At 46.8% G+C, this 17,951-nt stretch overlaps 1 long non-coding RNA gene across 1 annotated transcript; it reads left to right on the top strand.

The window, feature by feature from the left end:
- Positions 1 to 2,150: 2,150 nt before the first annotated feature.
- LOC146186630 (uncharacterized) lies at positions 2,151 to 2,722 on the top strand. Its single transcript, XR_014708143.1, has 2 exons — positions 2,151 to 2,373; positions 2,436 to 2,722. It is a non-coding gene; the product is annotated as an uncharacterized LOC146186630 (long non-coding RNA).
- Positions 2,723 to 17,951: the final 15,229 nt, after the last annotated feature.

Consider the following 17,951-nt stretch of genomic DNA (forward strand, 5'->3'; position numbering starts at 1 on the left):
CCATCACAGACTTTCACTGAAGTGAATCGAGAAGTGGTTGGCGAAGAACGAACAAGCTTTATTAAAGGTTAGTTGTATTTACAGCCGTTGGCTAGCCACGTCACCGCAGCTACTGTCGTTAACAGTGGCTTAGCCGGTATCTCGGTAGATAAGCACGTGTTCATGCGTCACAACAATTCTCCCCTCTTAAGGAGTGAAGCGGTCGGGGCGTCGGGTGTTCCTTTTTGACCTACGCAGTGTCACTCCAGCGCCGCCAGTCACCGGTGCCTCGTTTGTACTGTCCTCAGCTTGTGAGCCTGACGGCGTTTGCATGTCAGCGCCCGCTTGACACTGGCTCTCGCTGCTGCCGTGCACTTGAGACTGCGGCTCTCCCGATACGCTTGGGCTGTCTTCAGCCATTGATGCCTCCGTGGGGGCCTCGGGTTTAACTTCCGCTCCTTCCACACTGGTTCTCCTGGTCTTTAGCTGGTCCAGGTGGCGGCGATGTTGCTCCCCTCTGCGGTCTTTACGGTTGTCATGCGCGAGCCCTCGGTGGACTCTATCACACCTGGTTTCCACTTGTCACCTGCTCCGTAGTTCTTGAACCAGATTTCCTTGCGCAGCGGTTTGCTGTTGTTGCAAGCACCTGCAGAGGGAAAAGGTCGTGACACGATATTGTGCAGTAAACAGCGCGGCTCGTTACCGAGAAGCATGGAGGCCGGGGTTTTCCCGTTTAGATGGGGGGTACGCCGATAATGAGACAGAATGTGGTCCAGGCGTGCTTGCAGACTACCGTGCGTGTTCTTGCTTAGTCCTTGCTTCACACTACGTACCGCCCTGCGGCTTGTAAGGAGCTGTCCGCAAATGAATGATGCCATTGCGCATCATATATGCCCTGAACTCCTCACTACTAAACTGCGGCCCGTTATCAGTCACGAGAGTCCTTGGCAAGCCGAATCGGCTGAACATTGTCTGCAGTGCTTGAATTGTTTTCATTGAAGTGACAGTCTTCATAGCAGCAACCTCGATTCATTTCGTATGAGAATCGACCACAACCATCAACATGTGACCTTCCAAGGGCCCCGCAAAATCGACATGGATTCTAGACCAGGGCTCTTCCGTTTTCGGCCAAGGAACGGGTTGTTGGGCCGCGGGCATGCTGCCGCATTCTATGCATGTTGGACACGCGTTGACAAGCTTCTCAATGTCCCGATCGAGTCCTGGATACCAGAATACAGACCGAGCCAAGTTCTTTATGGCCGTTATACCTTGATGCGCGTCATGCAGTATACGCAGCATTGGTAGCCTCGCAGCCGTCGGAATTACCGCACGATGACCCCAGTATACAATTCCATGGCTGCAAGTCAGTTCGTCCTTCCTGTGCATATATGCGCGTAATGGCTCCTGACTGGGCTGCCAGTATCGTGGCCAGCCATTGTGAATTTATTGGCGGACTTGCACGAGGTCGCTATCACTGCCCGTCATCTTGGCCAAATCACTCGCTGAGAGCGGACCAGAATTTAGGTGATCTGTTAGAAGAACGTACTCACGCGCATCATCTTCTGCAATCTTAGCGTTTTGCTTCTCCCGCACAGGCAAACGGCTAAGGGTGTCGGCAGGAATCAGTGCCTTCCCTGGTTTGTACTGAATTTTGTAGTTGTAGGCGCTCAGCAGGAGAGACCAACGCTGAATCCGTGCAGCGGCCATGGCTGGAACGGGCTTGTCGGGGCTGAAAAGGCTCACGAGAGGTCTGTGATCAGTGACGAGCGTGAACTGATTCCCGAGCAGATATTCCCGGAACTTTGTAACATCAAATACTACCGCCAATGCCTCTCTTTCAATCTGCGCGTAATTGCGCTCAGCAGCTGAAAGAGTTCGCGATCGGAACCCGATTGGTAGATCTTGCCCATTTACTCTGTGGTATAGTACGGCGCCAACGCCACACGATGATGCATCGGTTTCCAAGAAAAGGGGCTTACTTGGATCGTAGTGTGCCAAGAACTTTGCTTCCTCTAGCAGCCGCTTCGTTGTCCGGAAAGCGTTATCTTGTCTCGCCCCCCACTTCCAGCGTGCGTTCTTTCTTAGTAGTTCATGCAGCGGCTCCAGAACCATAGCTAAATTTCCCAGAAATTCATGGTAATAGGTTACAAACCCCAAGAATGCCCGCAGTTCCGCAACGCACGTTGGCTTCGGCATCTTTGCTATGGCGGCAGTGTTATCTGCCTTAGGTAACAACCCGTCCGCGCTTATACGATGCCCCAGAAATTCAGCTTCTGCTTGCCGAAACTTGCATTTCTGGGGATGCAACTTCACACCATGCTGCCGGAAACGCCTGAAAACTTCACGCAGTGTGTCAGAGTTCCCGTGTTTTTCCGCGACTACTACGTCGTCCAGGTAAACTTGAACGCCCGGAATGCCTTGCAGGATGCCTTCCATACGTCTCTGAAAAATTGCAGGAGCAGAGGCTACACCAAACGGAAGTCGATTGAAGCAAAACAGGCCTTTCGGGTTGTTTACGACCAAAAGCTTCCTGGTTTCCTCATCAAGCGGCAACTGATTGTAAGCATCTTTCAAGTCGATAGTGCTGAAGACTTCCCCGCCGTTTAGGTTGGCGAAAATATCCCGTATTTTCGGCAATGGGTACTGCTCCGTAACGCATGCAGAGTTTGCGGTCACCTTAAAATCACCACACAACCGAATGGAACCATTCTTCTTGATCACGGGAACCAGAGGCGTGGCCCAATCCGCACTGTCGATAGGCGAGAGAATGCCATCTTTAACAAGCCGGTCTATTTCATTAGACACTTGCTCCCGCATTGTATATGGCACAGAACGAGCTTTGCAGAAACGCGGTTTCGCATTTTCATGCAACCGCAGATGAACTGCGGGACCGTTAATGCGCCCTAGACCTGGCGTAAACAAATCACTGAACTCTTCTAACAGTGCGCTAACGGAAGGTTGGTGCGACAAATCTTGCTCACCAGAGGTTGCATCGCTGGCAATGCTGAGGACGGGTCTTCCGCTATGCTCAAATGCTATGTCACGTCCGCACAAGTCCGGGCCAGCGCACTGCAGCAAGGTCAGCGTCGCTTCCAAGGTTTTTCCCGCGTACGAGACAGGAAGCTTGAGCTTGCCCTTCACGGGGAGCTTGCCCAGGAAGCAGGACAACTGCAAAGACGTCTTGAGTAGCGCAGGCCAGGCATGCCGATGCTTGCAGTAGGTTTTCCACGTAATGATGGAGACCGGCGAGCCTGTGTCTACTTGCATCTTGATCGGAATCCCGCTCCAACGGAATGTGCGAATAATGGGCGTGGTCAAGTTAATAGACGCAGTGTACAAACTAAGTAGACAAAGCTCGTTGCCGTCACTTGACGAGGAATGCTCTTCACAAAGTGCCACTCCTGGTTGTTTCAACGCGCACATTTTAGCTAGGTGCCCTTTCCGTCGGCAGCGAAAACACTCCGCCCGGCGAAACTTGCACTTCCCTGCCTTGTGCTCAGTGCTACCGCAACACGGGCAAGCGTCACCTGGGCTTGGTTTAGATGCCGTGTACGTACGAGTTTTGTGGCAATACGGTTGGCCCTGCTGCTTGCTCCTCACGGCATTAATATTGCCATGATCCTTTGTCTTATCCATGTGGTCCACGTTAAGGGCTGCCATCTCTGCCGCTAACGCTATATGCTCGGCTTCTTTCAGCGTTAGCGAAGCTTTTGACAAAAGTTTCCGCTGAACGCCGGTGTCACGCAGACCGCAAACAAGTATGTCTCGTAACATTCTGTCCCTTGCATCACCAAAGTTGCACCTACAGGCTTGCTTCCGAATTTCGGCAATAAAGTCCTTCATTGTTTCGTCCGGACGCTGTCGTCTTGTGAAGAACTTGTACGACTCCGCAATTTCATTGCCTTGCGGCGCGAAATGCTCAGTCAGCAGCAGAACCAGCTGCTCGTAGGCTAGCTCTTGAATCTTGACCGGCGCGCAACGTCCCGTTATTATGCCGACTGTTGCTGTACTTAAAGCTGCCGTTAGAAGAGCCCGTCGTTTCTTCGAGTCATCAATTCCGTAAGCTTCAAAATAAGATCCCAGATGCACCTGATAGGCTTCCCAACTGTCTTCCGTTTCGTCGAAACCCGGCGGTCCGGCGTGGGCCGCCATGGAGCAGACAGTGCCCGGCTGTGGGCAGCCTCGTCGCCACTGAAGTGAATCGAGAAGTGGTTGGCGAAGAACGAACAAGCTTTATTAAAGGTTAGTAGTATTTATAGCCGTTGGCTAGCCACGTCACCGCAGCTACTGTCGTTAACAGTGGCTTAGCCGGTATCTCGGTAGATAAGCACGTGTTCATGCGTCACAACATTCACTACCTCTACACGTGGACTTGTGGCTTTACAGCCGAAGTTAGGCAGACAATAATTGAACGTCCTCATGAGTCGCTCTTCTCAATTGTAGGATGCCTGGGGATGCAGAGAAAAGAGAGGTCAAGGAGCGGGCTCACGAAGAAAGCAAAATAGCTCCGGGTGCATGGTAAAAAAGGAATGTCTCCTTCCCCTGTCTGCTCCCGCTCTCTTTGTTCCTCATTCTGTTACAACAAGGCAAGACGGAAGAAATCGTCAACATCAGCAAAAACGTGTTACAGTGACCAGGAATCCATTAGCAGCTGTCTTCCACTACGTTGTAGGGGCGTGCTCATATAGGCTGTTTCGATTGGTCTCGCACGTGTCGTCATTGGGCGAGTGAAATGGGAAAGCGAGATACCACAAACATGCAGTCGAGGACAATTTTAATTCGCTTGCATTTTGAAAATTCGTTCCTTAATAACTGGCATTTTAGTGCTCCAATTCCTGTAATTCTTTCTGATTCGGTACCGGCGTGTGAAACAAATCCCTATAAAGCTTAGCGGACAAGCTTTGTGTGGCTCCTTTAATAATATTCAGATAGGGTATGCAGTGCTTCAGCTCCTTCACGGCTGTCTGCGAACGTTAAGGAAAAGCAGGCAAAACCCTGGTTCCAGCTCGCCACTCCTCCAAGACTGTCTGCGGACCGCAAGAACACCTAGCCGGGTCTTAAATACGCGAAGGTTCCGAGGGAGTTTTGAAGGGGGAGGTGCCAGTTGGCCAGCGAGATGAGAATCGGTGGTGGTGGAGGGAATGTGTTCGCCGAAAATTGGAAGGCTATATGGAATATTGTCGGGCAATGTTGTATATTTATGGTGCTGTGTTGCAGTTCAAGTAATGTTTGAAAGATGTCAGAAGAAGCATCAACAAGTGTGCGAAGTAGAAGGAGAAGCGAAGTATACCAGGAAAAAGCGAGCGCCGCTAGCTCATCGGGCCGCACTAAGGTCATATGAGGCGTCTGATGACCTTCACAAGTCGCAGCTGAAGAGTCTACGCTCTAAATATTATCGTGGCGGAGGCCCAAACAACCAGACATACGAACGCAGCATTCTTTAATTACCACAGTGGCAAGTAAATGACTCTAATTCTGGAATACAGCCGTCATAAGAACTCGATGTTTTCAATACAGCTCTTACCTAAGGAGTAAAGCTTTCCTCACTTACAGCATGTTTATTTCTCCGCCTCCTATATTCGTGTCCAGGAAAAAAGGTTGAGAAAATCACAAGATTCTCATCGCCTTGAAGCAGTTCCGAACTCAAAAGTGAAAAAAAAAAAAAAAAATCTATTGAAGAACACCGCTTCTCTAAAGAGAGCTTATGTTGCCGGTCAGCAACAGTAAATTTACTTTATTTGAATTTCATATTGTTCTTAAAGGGTACTAGAAAACGACCCCTTAAGAAATGTCTGTTATTGTACTTTACTGATGAAATGAAGTGCTCTGCTCTTGGATTTCAAAAAGACAGCGCATGTCTCGCTATGTTCATCGTATGAGTTACTGTGTAGCGAATATGAGCCAATTGTCTCCGCGCGGGATGGCATATTTAAGCAATATAATGTTTTGCGAAGTGTGAACTAAGACATTTCAAGTTTAAAGGAAATCACACTTCAATTCAAAGCCGGTGGCCTCATCTGCATACTTCCACAGGCATTCCCAAAAGCACTTCAGTGAAGTCTAGTCGACTGAAAGCAACGCTACTAGAGGAAGCCATAAAGCATGAGCACGCTTTTCATTTCGAACTACACTTCGTTATGACATCTATCATGGTCTGATGACATTTTCGTCAGTGTAACTGACATAGATGTTTAAATATTTTGTGTATAATCACTGAGATTGGAGTAATGAAAGCATTAGCAAGAAAGGGAAATATTATGTTCAATGATTTGTTATCTTCCAAGGCGTGTGCATCGAACCATTTGCAGTTTGACTGAGAAAAATTCGCTATTTATGCTTTCCGATAGGTCTGAAAAAAAAAAACAGAAAAAAACAACAAATTATATCATAACGGTCACGGCAGTTGTCCCCATTGAGCTCTTCTTAGAGCCTTCAAAAACAGAAAGGTTTCTTTCCCTAGTAGCAGCGACACTGTTCACCTATGGCGACGTACAGGAAAGCCGCATTTTTCTTACTCATAATATATCCTTCTGCATGCATTCAATAAATATACAGAGCACTACGCAGAAACGACAACGGCGAAAACAATATTTGATGGCAGACCGATTACATGCCTGCTTAACTGCGCACTACCGAACGTTTGTTTTTGGCCATGCAAGCCAACTTTGTTTTCTGGACATGTTTCAAAAGAGCGCAAAGCTTAAGTTTAATCGATGCCCAGGAGAACACTTGTTATTCATGGTTACGTTGATGCTTTCACCATTTTGTTCTATTTTACTTTCTGTTCTTCGCTCTTGAATTGCTTTGTTGACAACGCCCTCTCCCCGGCATCACATTTTTCCTTATCCTCTATATCAAACTGTACTTCTAGGCAGTGGGCAAAAACTATTGGCGGGGTGTTTGGCGGACAACGCTGCTTTAACGACGACCACCCTTGTGTCTGATTTAGAGAAGCGACATAACAATTCGATAGCTATAAGGAAAGTAATTATTATATCGGCATGTGTAGAATGGCACGCATCATCAAAGGGTATCCCCGCAGGGAGGTTAGGTGAGAAATTCATCCAGTACCACCTAAAAAGGCAAACAAAAAAGGTTACCGCCTTATTAAAACAGCTATTTGAATGGTAGGCTTCACAAAAAATTCTGTACATGACACTGAACCAAAAATTAAATGTAAAGAGATACTATTCATTTTATATTCACTTTCGCTAAGTAGAGGTATGGTTTGTTGTTCATGTCACGCAAAATCTTGGTTTGCTACAAAGCGATATGTAGTGACCCCTTAATTTATGTATCAGCGAAAACCTCTTCAACGTTTCACTTTCTAATCCCGATGCATAATACACAGCGTAGAGCTATACAGGCATATTTTGTTTTTTGTTTTTTTTAAATTTCCTCCTAGCTTATTTATTATGCATTGATAGTTGCCGTGATAGTAGCCATCTTTCAAACGACGCTTTTGAGAGATTATAAATTCATCCTAGAGTGACTACTTACGTTCCTCAATAGCGAGTCTGCCAGAGGAAGTCGCCTCGGAACGAACGTGCAGGCTTTCACACTAGTCTTCGTGAAAGTCTATAGCCGCAATGCTGCACTTGCAAATGATATCCTTTAAACCCCTCTATCTAAGAAACAAAAAGGTAATATGTTTTGTTCGAAAATACCAACTGCCAACGTTGTATCAGTCAACTAAGTCGAGCCTTGATATACCACTTCTCGGGCATATCTTAGCCGCTTAGTTGGTATTCTGCCTTCCAAATATGCTCCTTCCGATTTCATAGATAGCGTGAGATAAGGAGCTTCTAAATAGCCAAGTTCCAATTCCAAAAATATGCAAGATTTTGGTGTATGCGGGCACAGAGTGGGACGCCGGCATGACCACTATTACAGAAATATGAGCCTGCCTGGTGAGATCACGAAGTTGCAAATCATGTATTAGTTGCTAACTTTATGAACCAAGAGTATAGCCAGCGAATCGCATGCTTGTTAGGATGCTACGAGTATCAACCAGCCACTTAGTGTGGTATCGATTCCCCACCACAGTGATGTTTTAACAACGCTTTGTTTTTCTACTCCATTCTTAGGGTAAAGGAACACGAGTGAAAAGAAATAGATGGCAATAAACTTTCAAACTCGTCAGAAGAATTCAGGACATCTGACAAAATAAAGGTACATTTGGCGAAGACGTTTAAATTCTGACTTTAATGCAGGCTTAAATGCATTGCTGCGCCTTTCCGTAGATACTTCAATTAAAGACTGCTTGTATTGAAATAGTTTAGATCTCTTCTTTTTGCATTCTGCTTCCTTGTCAATTACACGATTGGAGGATTTTGTAGAAATTGATAGGGAGGAAGGTATGCCTTTCTCCATGCTTGCTCTTTTCGATCCCCATTGCGCAGGTATATACAAATATCAAGCTCGAAAGCTGTCCTTCAGCACGTTTATATTATAGGTCTTGCAGGGTTTCCTGAAGCTGAAACGCTTATGAGCATTGTAATACAAGACGCGGAAAAAAGATCGCCTGTATCGAAAATGTGAAAGGTGTGGACACACCAGCTTCAAAACAGGAGCTATCTTCATTCTTGTGGAGTAGTATTCCCGAACTTTGTGACACTCAACTTTCCTTTTGCTTCTACGAGAGCTGTGAAATATCTCGAAGTAAACGTTCGACCGAAAAAAAGCTTCGAGCTGGAGCGAAATGACAAGGGAGAAATACAACGTTCCGTAGCTTGCAAAGCAGTGACAGGAATTTGATATGGTTTTGGTTGCTTTTAAAAGTAAGCGATAAAAAAAAACTGCTACTTCCTCCAGCGGACTCTGTTATTATGGTGATTTATCACCTTGTTACAACCACCCTTCCAGGTCACGCAAAGGAAGCGAATTTGGGCCGAAGGAGAGCATTCGCAAGAGCGGAAAGCGAGACTTCGCAAGGCCTAGTTTCAAACATATTAAACGTTGGCTTAGACTGCTGGCTGATAGAAGTAAACACAACTATGGAGCATCCATGCAAGGAACGTAAGGCAAGCCTCAGGCGTCTAAGAGCGCATGGTTGGTGCTCTGCAACTGGAAAAGAGCGAGTGTTATCCTTCTCGCTCGCATTTCGACTCGTTTATCAGCAGCCCGCACGTGTCAAGGTGACAAATGTCCATGGCTACGCACGTCACAAGAACCAAAACCAATATCCACAGCTAGAGCCAATTCAATAGGCGCGGTTGAGAAGGGCCGCTTCATCAAGTAGAGGTCACATGGCGATGGCGATCGAGTTGCGGTTTTTTTCTTTTTGTGAATTAAACAGCGCCAGCAGCCTGCACATTAGATTGAAGAAACGAGCAATAAAGGAAAGCGAAACACGTGTAAATAAAAGTTGGCAATCTGTAGAGGCATGCACTTGCTGAAAAGGGGCACCGTTTCCATTATTTAGTGTCGGGTAAAAGAGGTGCCAAGGAAGCGCAGCGGAGATAAAGTTGCCGCAACGTCTTGTGCTCTAAGAAAGACGGCTCCGTTATATGCGCCCAGCAAAGGAAGCTCAGGCTTGGAAGTAGAAGCATCGTCTGACTTGGCCTTGGTGCTAAAAGTGAAACTGCCGATTAACGGAATCATTTGCACACTTTTAGCTAAAGTGACCCCATTCTAACCAGACATTTACAACCGCCATTTTAGATTATTTTACTGGCAAACATTGCCTGCGCATTTAGGGGCGTTGCCAACAGCATTCGAGGACGATGATTAATCATAATACCCGTGAACGCTACAAAAAGAATGCACCGTCACCTGCGATGCATATTTTGCGGGCCCTCGCTCTTGCTAGACCGTTTTTAGAGCGCAGTTTAGTGCTACCATTATGCAAGCTTATTGATCTGGTCAAGTTAGGTACTACACCTGTGCGAGGTTCAGTTGTGCATCGCGATACTGCGCTGCGAGCGCGTCCCTCCTTCATTCTCTCACTAGCCAAACCTTGAGTAACGTCAACACCGCAATCACGTGAGCTCGAGCTGTGCAATGCGCTCCTCCTCCTACTCGCAGCTGCTTTAAACCAGTGCTCTTACCGCCATACCACAGCTGCTAAGAGAGGGTATATGACCTGCTTAACCAGTCTAGCAATGCGTGATGCGGTCCCTGGTCCATCAATGGCCGAATCAGGCTGAATTAGAAAATCCTGCTGATATAGCGCAGCTTGGGGTTTACACCTCTTCAACGTGGTCTAGCCAGGTTGAACACCGCCAATTGTCTCCCAATAGTATGTCGCGAGAGCTCATCAGGAACTCCTTCGTAAAGGTAATGCTTCCACCGAAACCGAGGAATAAATACGAAAGCGTTTGTTATAGGGCTCCTGAATTGTTACTTTCAGTAATATTCTTAAGAAAGAAACCCTTAAAGATGGCCCTTAAGAGTACTTGGGCCAAAATTAAAAGCATTGTGCGGAGCGTATAACTTACAAATAAGTTTTTTTTTTATTTTTTCTGGGGACCGCTCGCGATCGACTCGGACGACACATCTCCCGCGCACCGTGTTCAAACCTCCCGTGTCACTTCTCATGGGCTTACTGGTCATCTCGCTCACTGGATGCTCCCAATTGTTACCCCCGCGGGACGGGGCGTGATGGGACGCCGTCGTGACTTGCTTATTTCTTTTCTTTTCGCCCACCGGCGTGAGTTGAGTTGAGTTGAGGGGGGGTTAGAAGAAGCATTATTTTCGATCGGCTGTATTTTCAAGGCCAAAAAAAGGTATCTTATGAATTGGTGCTTTGCTTTGACGATTGATGGGGTAAGCATTGCTCGTAGGCGTTTCCTAGTTTTCGTAATCTGCTTATCATGGGTGCTTTATATATCTGCATACGCGCAACTGAAGCAGCACAGCCTAAAATAAATGTTCAGCGATACGTCAAGCTTCCATTGTCAGCTTTGTCTGCGTTCGTGATACACTAGATTTACGGATGTGAGACCTTCCTGCAGTCAATTAAACACTGTCCATGTACAGAACGCAATACCGCTCATATACTTCGACGTTGGCGAATGGTGCGAAAACACCAGCTGTAGCAGCCATCCCCTCTTCTGCACAAAAATGTCCTGAATAACTGACAGCTGGCAACATATTGTATATGATCAAGTGAATAGGCAATAGCACTGCTTGCCCCTTTCAAGGCATTTATTGCTATCGTCAGTTACCAGGTCTAGGCAAAGCTTCGCGCAGGAATGGGGGACGTTGACAAACCAATTCGATAATTGAAGCGAATATTGTCTCCAATACGCCAACACAACATTATTTAAATGCGAGAAGGCGCGGAAAATAAAGAAATGTATGGTGACATCTCTGTTCTGGCGGACCCTAGAGCAGTCTGCTCACCCTTACGATTTTTTCAAACCAGCTATGAATGATACCTGGAAAGCGACAATTACCATGGCATTTTCAGAATTTAATTAGGTTGAAGAACGCGCATGTGATGTTTCAGTGCTTGGACAGTCTCTGATTTTTAATAAACTACAAAAAAAAAAGTTTCCGAAAGTTTGTGTTGACAGGAAGGCACAAAGGTTCTAAATTGCTGAATCGGTAATCAGATGGATCTGCTTATGCGGATCATCTTATATCTGCATGAGATCTGATTCTAAAGCCTACTTGGTACTTAATACTTTTAGTTCTCTAGGCATAAATGTTCAATGGCACAGCAAGCGTTTGAAACCAGACTGGTCGTTTCCGAGTCTTGACTGTGCGGTCACTATACCTCGCGTGCACTCTAAACACTCCTTTGTCGGCAGCGCATGCGCTCACACTTGAGCATTTGGAAACAAAGTATGCCCGCCACCTAAAGATTTTCCCTGACGGTTCTATGGACAAGGTCAGAAAAGCTAGCGGAGCGGCTTTTTACATTACATCATTACGCTTTACTGAAGTCGTGTCCTCCTTAACGTCGGAAACCTTGCCTTTGAGGTGAATTTACGGAAGCTACACTCATCCCCGGCTCAACCTGCTGTGATCCTGACGGATTCTGAATCTGCCCTTCGAAAATTGCAGCGCTAGTTCCCTATTTATGAGTCGTCCCACAGGTGCCTGCACTTGCTGCATACTGTGCAGAGAAGAGACTTTTCAATACATTAATATTGGGTGCCCTTCTATATACATGTAATAGGCAGCGAGGTGGTGGACATCCTAGCGCTTAAAGCCCTCTCGGAACACTCATCAAGAAAAGTTCCTCGAAGACACCAAAATGCTGTTAAGAGAATCAGTGTACAAGCATTTCAATTCTTTTTCGAGATCACTCTTCAAGCCATGCGTGACCAAAGATCTAAAAAGATCCCAAGCCACTTTGCTATATCGCATTCGTATTAAATCTGCTCGTTCCCCTGCTTGGATGTAAATAATAATTAAAGACGAGTCTGGCAACGCCCCCGCTGTGCTCCACATGTGCTGTGTGCGGGGATATAGAACATATATTATGTACTGTCCAGGTAGCTACGCGGAAAATAGTTTGCTGTTCACCTGCCTCAAGAAAACGTGAGTCCCCTAGAATTCATTTCAGGACATTGTCTGCCATTGCGGAAAACGGTCTTATAAAAAAGGGAGTTTTATGCCTTCTTTAAACTTTACTGCAAGACTAGGATCTGGAATCTAGATGGTTACATAGGTAGCAACTATTATCTATTACTTATGATTATGTGTGAATGACTTCTTAACACTATTATTTAAGTGGTGCTACGGTGAACCGATTCTCGGCAGAACCCGCAAGGCTAATCCATACCTATAGGGACCGAACAGCTGAACGGGTGGCGCCGCCCTTCGGCGCATCGCTCTTTGCTGGCATACAGCGACCCCAGCCGGCGCATTGCCAGCGCATTGAAGCGCGCTGTTTGACGTTGATTTGTGTGGAAATTGGAAATCCTAATGTTTAGATGATGTCGTTCCTTATATCCTCAGGAGAGCAGAAAGTTGGGCCAGTTGTCTGAGTATGTCCGGTGAAACGAAATCTGGCCAAACAAGGCTGGCAAAACGTGGTGCGTTGTTGGCTGCACTGGCAGCTACGCGAACTCGTCGAACGCTTTTAAGTCGATTCATTTCGACGGGTTTCCACGCACGCATGAGTGGCGGGTGACCTAAGGACGGTTCTTTGATAGACAAAGGCACGCATCTACGTATTTGGTTACGGTGTAGTCAGTGCAAAGTACCGGATTTTTAATTCTGGTTGCAACTGGATGCTTTGTGCCTTCTGTTCCCCAGGAGTGACGGCACGAGAATCTCGGAGCCGAAGCCGCACTCCTGCATCTGTAGTCCCTTTATTGACAATCGGCAATCGAAGCAAGTCAACAGCGTAAGTTGCAACGCTGGAATTTCCCCGCCTGTGTGCAAGAAAACCCCAGCACGAAAAGGAAAAGGCAGCCACCATCGTCGTTCGGGCCGCGTTACGATCTTCAGTGATGGGCAGAGACAATGTTTGTGCAGCTACTTTCGCTGACATAGTTACAGAAAATTTACTTTTATCTTTTACCAGAAAAAGCGGATAGGAGATACGAACAATTCCTATTACCATGATTTTGTATTTTTTCCTCTTTTTGTTTGTCAACCAATGAAAATAAACCGAGAGCTCTCCGTTGATACTCTTAGAACTTGTTAACATTACAGGATGACTTAAACTGACTTAAAGAAAAAGATTATAGGATGACTTGAACTGAATTCAGAAGTGGTGTTCTGACTGGCTAATGCAGCTCAAGGTTTCGAAATGTAAATGCATGCACATCTCACATAATCATTCACATATTCATTTCTTATACAAGTTGAAAGTGCGGTCTCAAAAATTCATAGAGGTACCTTGGCATCGAGATAACGCGCAACACGACTTGTGCTTTGTTGGAATAAACAGCGCGAAGGACAAGGACAAAGATGAGAAAGAAAGAAACACAGCGGTGACTGTCAACTGATTTCATTTGCAGAACCGGCTACTGCAAAACACTCTCGCGGAATCTAGTGTTTTTGTTTTATTTTTAGATTGGTAGACGCCTTTTTACTGGTTTTGGACATCATCTCTGGATTTTGCGAGCATGATGTTTTTAATACACACCAGTTTTCGTGAGTGTCTTAATCCTCTAACTTTGACTCACGAACTTCCACAAGGTGAAGCAATTTGGTTTTTAGACTTAGAATTTATATTTTCTGACATGCATGTGTGTTGGGCGTATGAACCCCGTTTCATGAAGCCACTAGTTTTATTCGACGCATTCTAAACTGATAAAAAGAGCCGCAGTCACCTCGTGTTTTAGAATTTCCTCAAAACATCCTGTGAGCACCTGCTTGACATCAGTTTCACTCAGCAATCATCTAAATTAGCTGCCGCAATCTACCCGATTCATATGTCGATTTCCGTTGCTGCAGGCTTGCTAAGGCAGGAACGCAAAAACGAAAATAACCAACATCCTGATACCTAGAATAAGGAGAAAATGAGAATTATAATCCCGTACATTCACACCCTGTCACATAATCTAAAAAAGATCGCACAATGTTCTCAGGTACTAGTAGCTTTGCTCCGTGTAAGCTGTCAATGCCTAGTAGTGTCAGTCATCCCATGGCTGAGCCAACTCTGGCTTGCAAGACAAAACATAAGAACAGATTTGTTGACTGCACTGAGAAACTAGTTTACGAGATTCCTCTGTCATGTGGGAAAGTGTATGTAGGGCAAACAGGACAATGCCTTAATGAAGGAAAAAGAGAGCACAGAAAGGATGTGAAAAATTCCAAGGACCGTAACCTGCCACTTCACTGCCTTAAATGTACTAAGGAATGTCTAATCTCTTTTCGATAAATGCAGTACTTACAGGAAAAATAAACACCGCATCACAAGGGAGATAATGAAAGCTGAAAGAATTTTGGAGCTCGGGGATTGTTGCGTTAGCATTCCTTCCCTCGAGTTATCTGCAAATTGCTGGCTTTCCTTGGCAAGGTGTAAAACAAGATATTTGGGTCTCGTTTCGGCATTAGCATCGCATCTATTTTTTCTGTCACGCATCAAGCCATATATATATTTATACACATCCACAAATAAAATCAGTTGACAGTCATCACTGTGTTTGTGTCTTTCTAATCTTTGTCCTCGTCCTTCGGGCACTTCAGCGCTTGTAACTTGTGCTGACTGCATCAAAAAACTATGTGCTTTGGCTAGCAGATTACTCGAAGTCATCAGGAGATCACTTTTGATGTCTACCACAGCCATCACACAACTAGCATGTGAAACGCATATTCACCGAAGCCAGATTACGCCTCAGCAGTATGGAACCCTCACCAGACAAACTTGAAAGGTTCACTCGAACTCATCCAGAATCGGGCAACTCGCTTCATCACCTCAAAGTGTAAACCGCGGCTTGCGTCAAAATAATGAAATCATCTCTAGGCCTTAAATCATTAGGGTTCCGAAACAAATTTTCAATTCTTCGTCTTTTTCACAAATTGTAATAACTTGCTAGCAAGTCGAGGATACCTTGAATGAGCCCCGGTACGATTGTCTTTTTTTATTTAACTCCTTAAGTGCAGTACGTTTCCACGGATGCACCAATTCGTTCAACAAATCTTTTCTTCCTGGAAAAATCGAAGGCTGAAATAGCCTCCCCAAATATAGCCATTGAGGTTAATATTTAAAAGAAGGTTAAAAGAAGGATACACATCCTTCTTTGTTGCAGCATTCAGACGGCGATAGTCGACGCAAAAGCGTCATGAACCATCTTTCTTCTTCACCAGAATTACAGGGGCGGCCCAGGGACTGCATGACTCTTGAATAACACCCTTTTCCAGCATATCCCGAACCTGCTCACTGATGACCTGGCGTTCAGTTGGAGACACTCTGTACGGCTTCTGTCGAATTGGGTGTGAGTAGCCTGTGTCAATGCGATGCCGGGTACGTGTCACGGGAATGCACCGTGAGCCGCTAGGCTCGGAAAAATCAAATATGGAAGAATACTTGACCAGTAAGGCCTCCAAAGCGTCACGCTGGTCCCTGGTTAGAGAGCGGCTGATCATCCGATGTAGTTGCGAGTCAGGGGCTGGAGCGGCAGCACTTTCGCTAGGTGCATCAGTAACCAAAGCCACCGACGGGGCGTCATCTTGGCTACAGGTCGCAATCTTCATATTCACAGGCAAAACTACTGGTTGCGAAGAACAGTTAATGGCCCACAGCCGTGAGCAGCCCTTGACCACCGACAGTAGGCAATGAGGAATCAGAATGTATTTCTTTGCACAGTTAGAGTGAAGCGGTGCCACTGTAGCGTCGAAGGTGTCGGAAGCACGGCTGGGGCACAAAACTGGGACGCACACCATAGACAAGGCTGGCACATTGGTATCCTCTGTTACACAGAACACATCCTCACGGACGTGTGGCTTCTCTAAGAGTCCAGAAGGAAGGGAACCATCAACGCAGAGTTCCCCAGAGCGGCAGTCGACCGTAGCGCCACACATTCTCAAAAAGTCAATACCTAGAATTAAGTCATGCATGCATCGCGAAAGCAAACTCCGCTGCGAATACCGTTCCACCCAGGGACACCGAAGCACTACACATTCCCAGGGGACACAACACCTCACCACCCGCGCCATGAAAAATTCACATTCTTTCCCAAACAAACATAACTTTGCGTCCTAACCGCTTCTTAAACGATAAACTCATTATTGAAATGGTTGCCCCGGTATTCACTAAAGCCATCGTCGCCACACCATCCACAAGCACATAGACCGTGTTCTTTAACATAACAACAAATGGAGGAATTTCTTCAGGCAGCGCACAGTATCCAGCGGCCTGACCTCCAGCGGCCGCACTGACTAGTTTTCCGGCAAAGGCGATGCCGACCGTCGTCGTGGCCGTGGTGACGGAAAGCGGCGCGCAGAAGAGGCAGGTGGTGGTGAGACACTTCGTTCGGAAGCAGGAGAGTGGTTGCGCGGTCCATTGGTCTGGGGATATTCATACGAAGATGGGGCCATTGCCAATTAGAGTCTTAGAAATGGTTACGTGGCGGAGCATTTTGGACGGGCCGATCGTAACGCGTGAGTGGGCGGCTGCGGCAGTATCGAGCTATGTGCCCCTCAATGCCGCAGCGTCGGCACACGGGGGCTGTGCGACGAAAAACTTGTTCCCTGGAGGGCTCCGAGGAGACCGGGTGCATTGGGTAGCGAAACTCATCCTCAGGTCTTCGGGTTGGACGCCGGAAATAGCGGGCAGGTGGTGGTTGAGGATGGTACTCATAGTGCTGATCATAGTGCGACAAGAAGTTAGTCGGGCTCGAGTCGTAGCGAGGCGGGTGACCAGGGCTATCGAACCTTGGCGTCGGGCTGTTGGAGCAAGCGTCCGCGTATGCCGTATTGATAGAATTCACAACGGGCATCGAAGGGAGCAAGGAGGGAGGCCCTCGAGAGCCGACAACGTCAGAGGGCAAAGATGATGGAGACTGTACAGGGGGCTCAAACCGCTGCAGTTCCTCGCGAACTATTTGCCGGATCGTCGACGACAAGTCCATGAAGTTGTCTTCAATGCTCGCCACAGATGGAACGTTGGCGAGCCGCCCAAATTTTGGCGTTATGCGAAGAGTCTTCAATGTCTCGAATGTACGAACATGCCGAATTACATCACAGACGGCAATCAGGTCACCTTGGCAAATAGAAAATTATAAACATCATCTGCGCTGCCCTTCAAAAGATGTCCTACTTTATCCTCCTCGGTCATATTAGCGCTTGCAGTTTTGCATAGCTTCAGGACCGCCTCTATGTAAGTTGTGCATGTTTCCCCAGGTAGCTGAGCTCTGTGCGTAAGCGTGTGTTCTGCTCGCTTCCTTCGTGCAAGACAGTCGCCGAAGCACTGCCGCAATTCAGTAACGAAACGGTCCCAGGTGGTAAGAGAGTCTTCGTGGTTTTCGAACCAAACAGGAGCGGTATGGGTTAGGACGAAAACCACGTTTGCGAGCTTAGCGGCGGCGTCCCATCGATTGTAGCGGCTTACCCGTTGGTAGTGG

Source organism: Amblyomma maculatum, chromosome 6, assembly GCF_055883805.1.
Source record: "Amblyomma maculatum isolate TAMU_Amacu chromosome 6, ASM5588380v1, whole genome shotgun sequence".
Taxonomy (NCBI): domain Eukaryota; kingdom Metazoa; phylum Arthropoda; class Arachnida; order Ixodida; family Ixodidae; genus Amblyomma; species Amblyomma maculatum.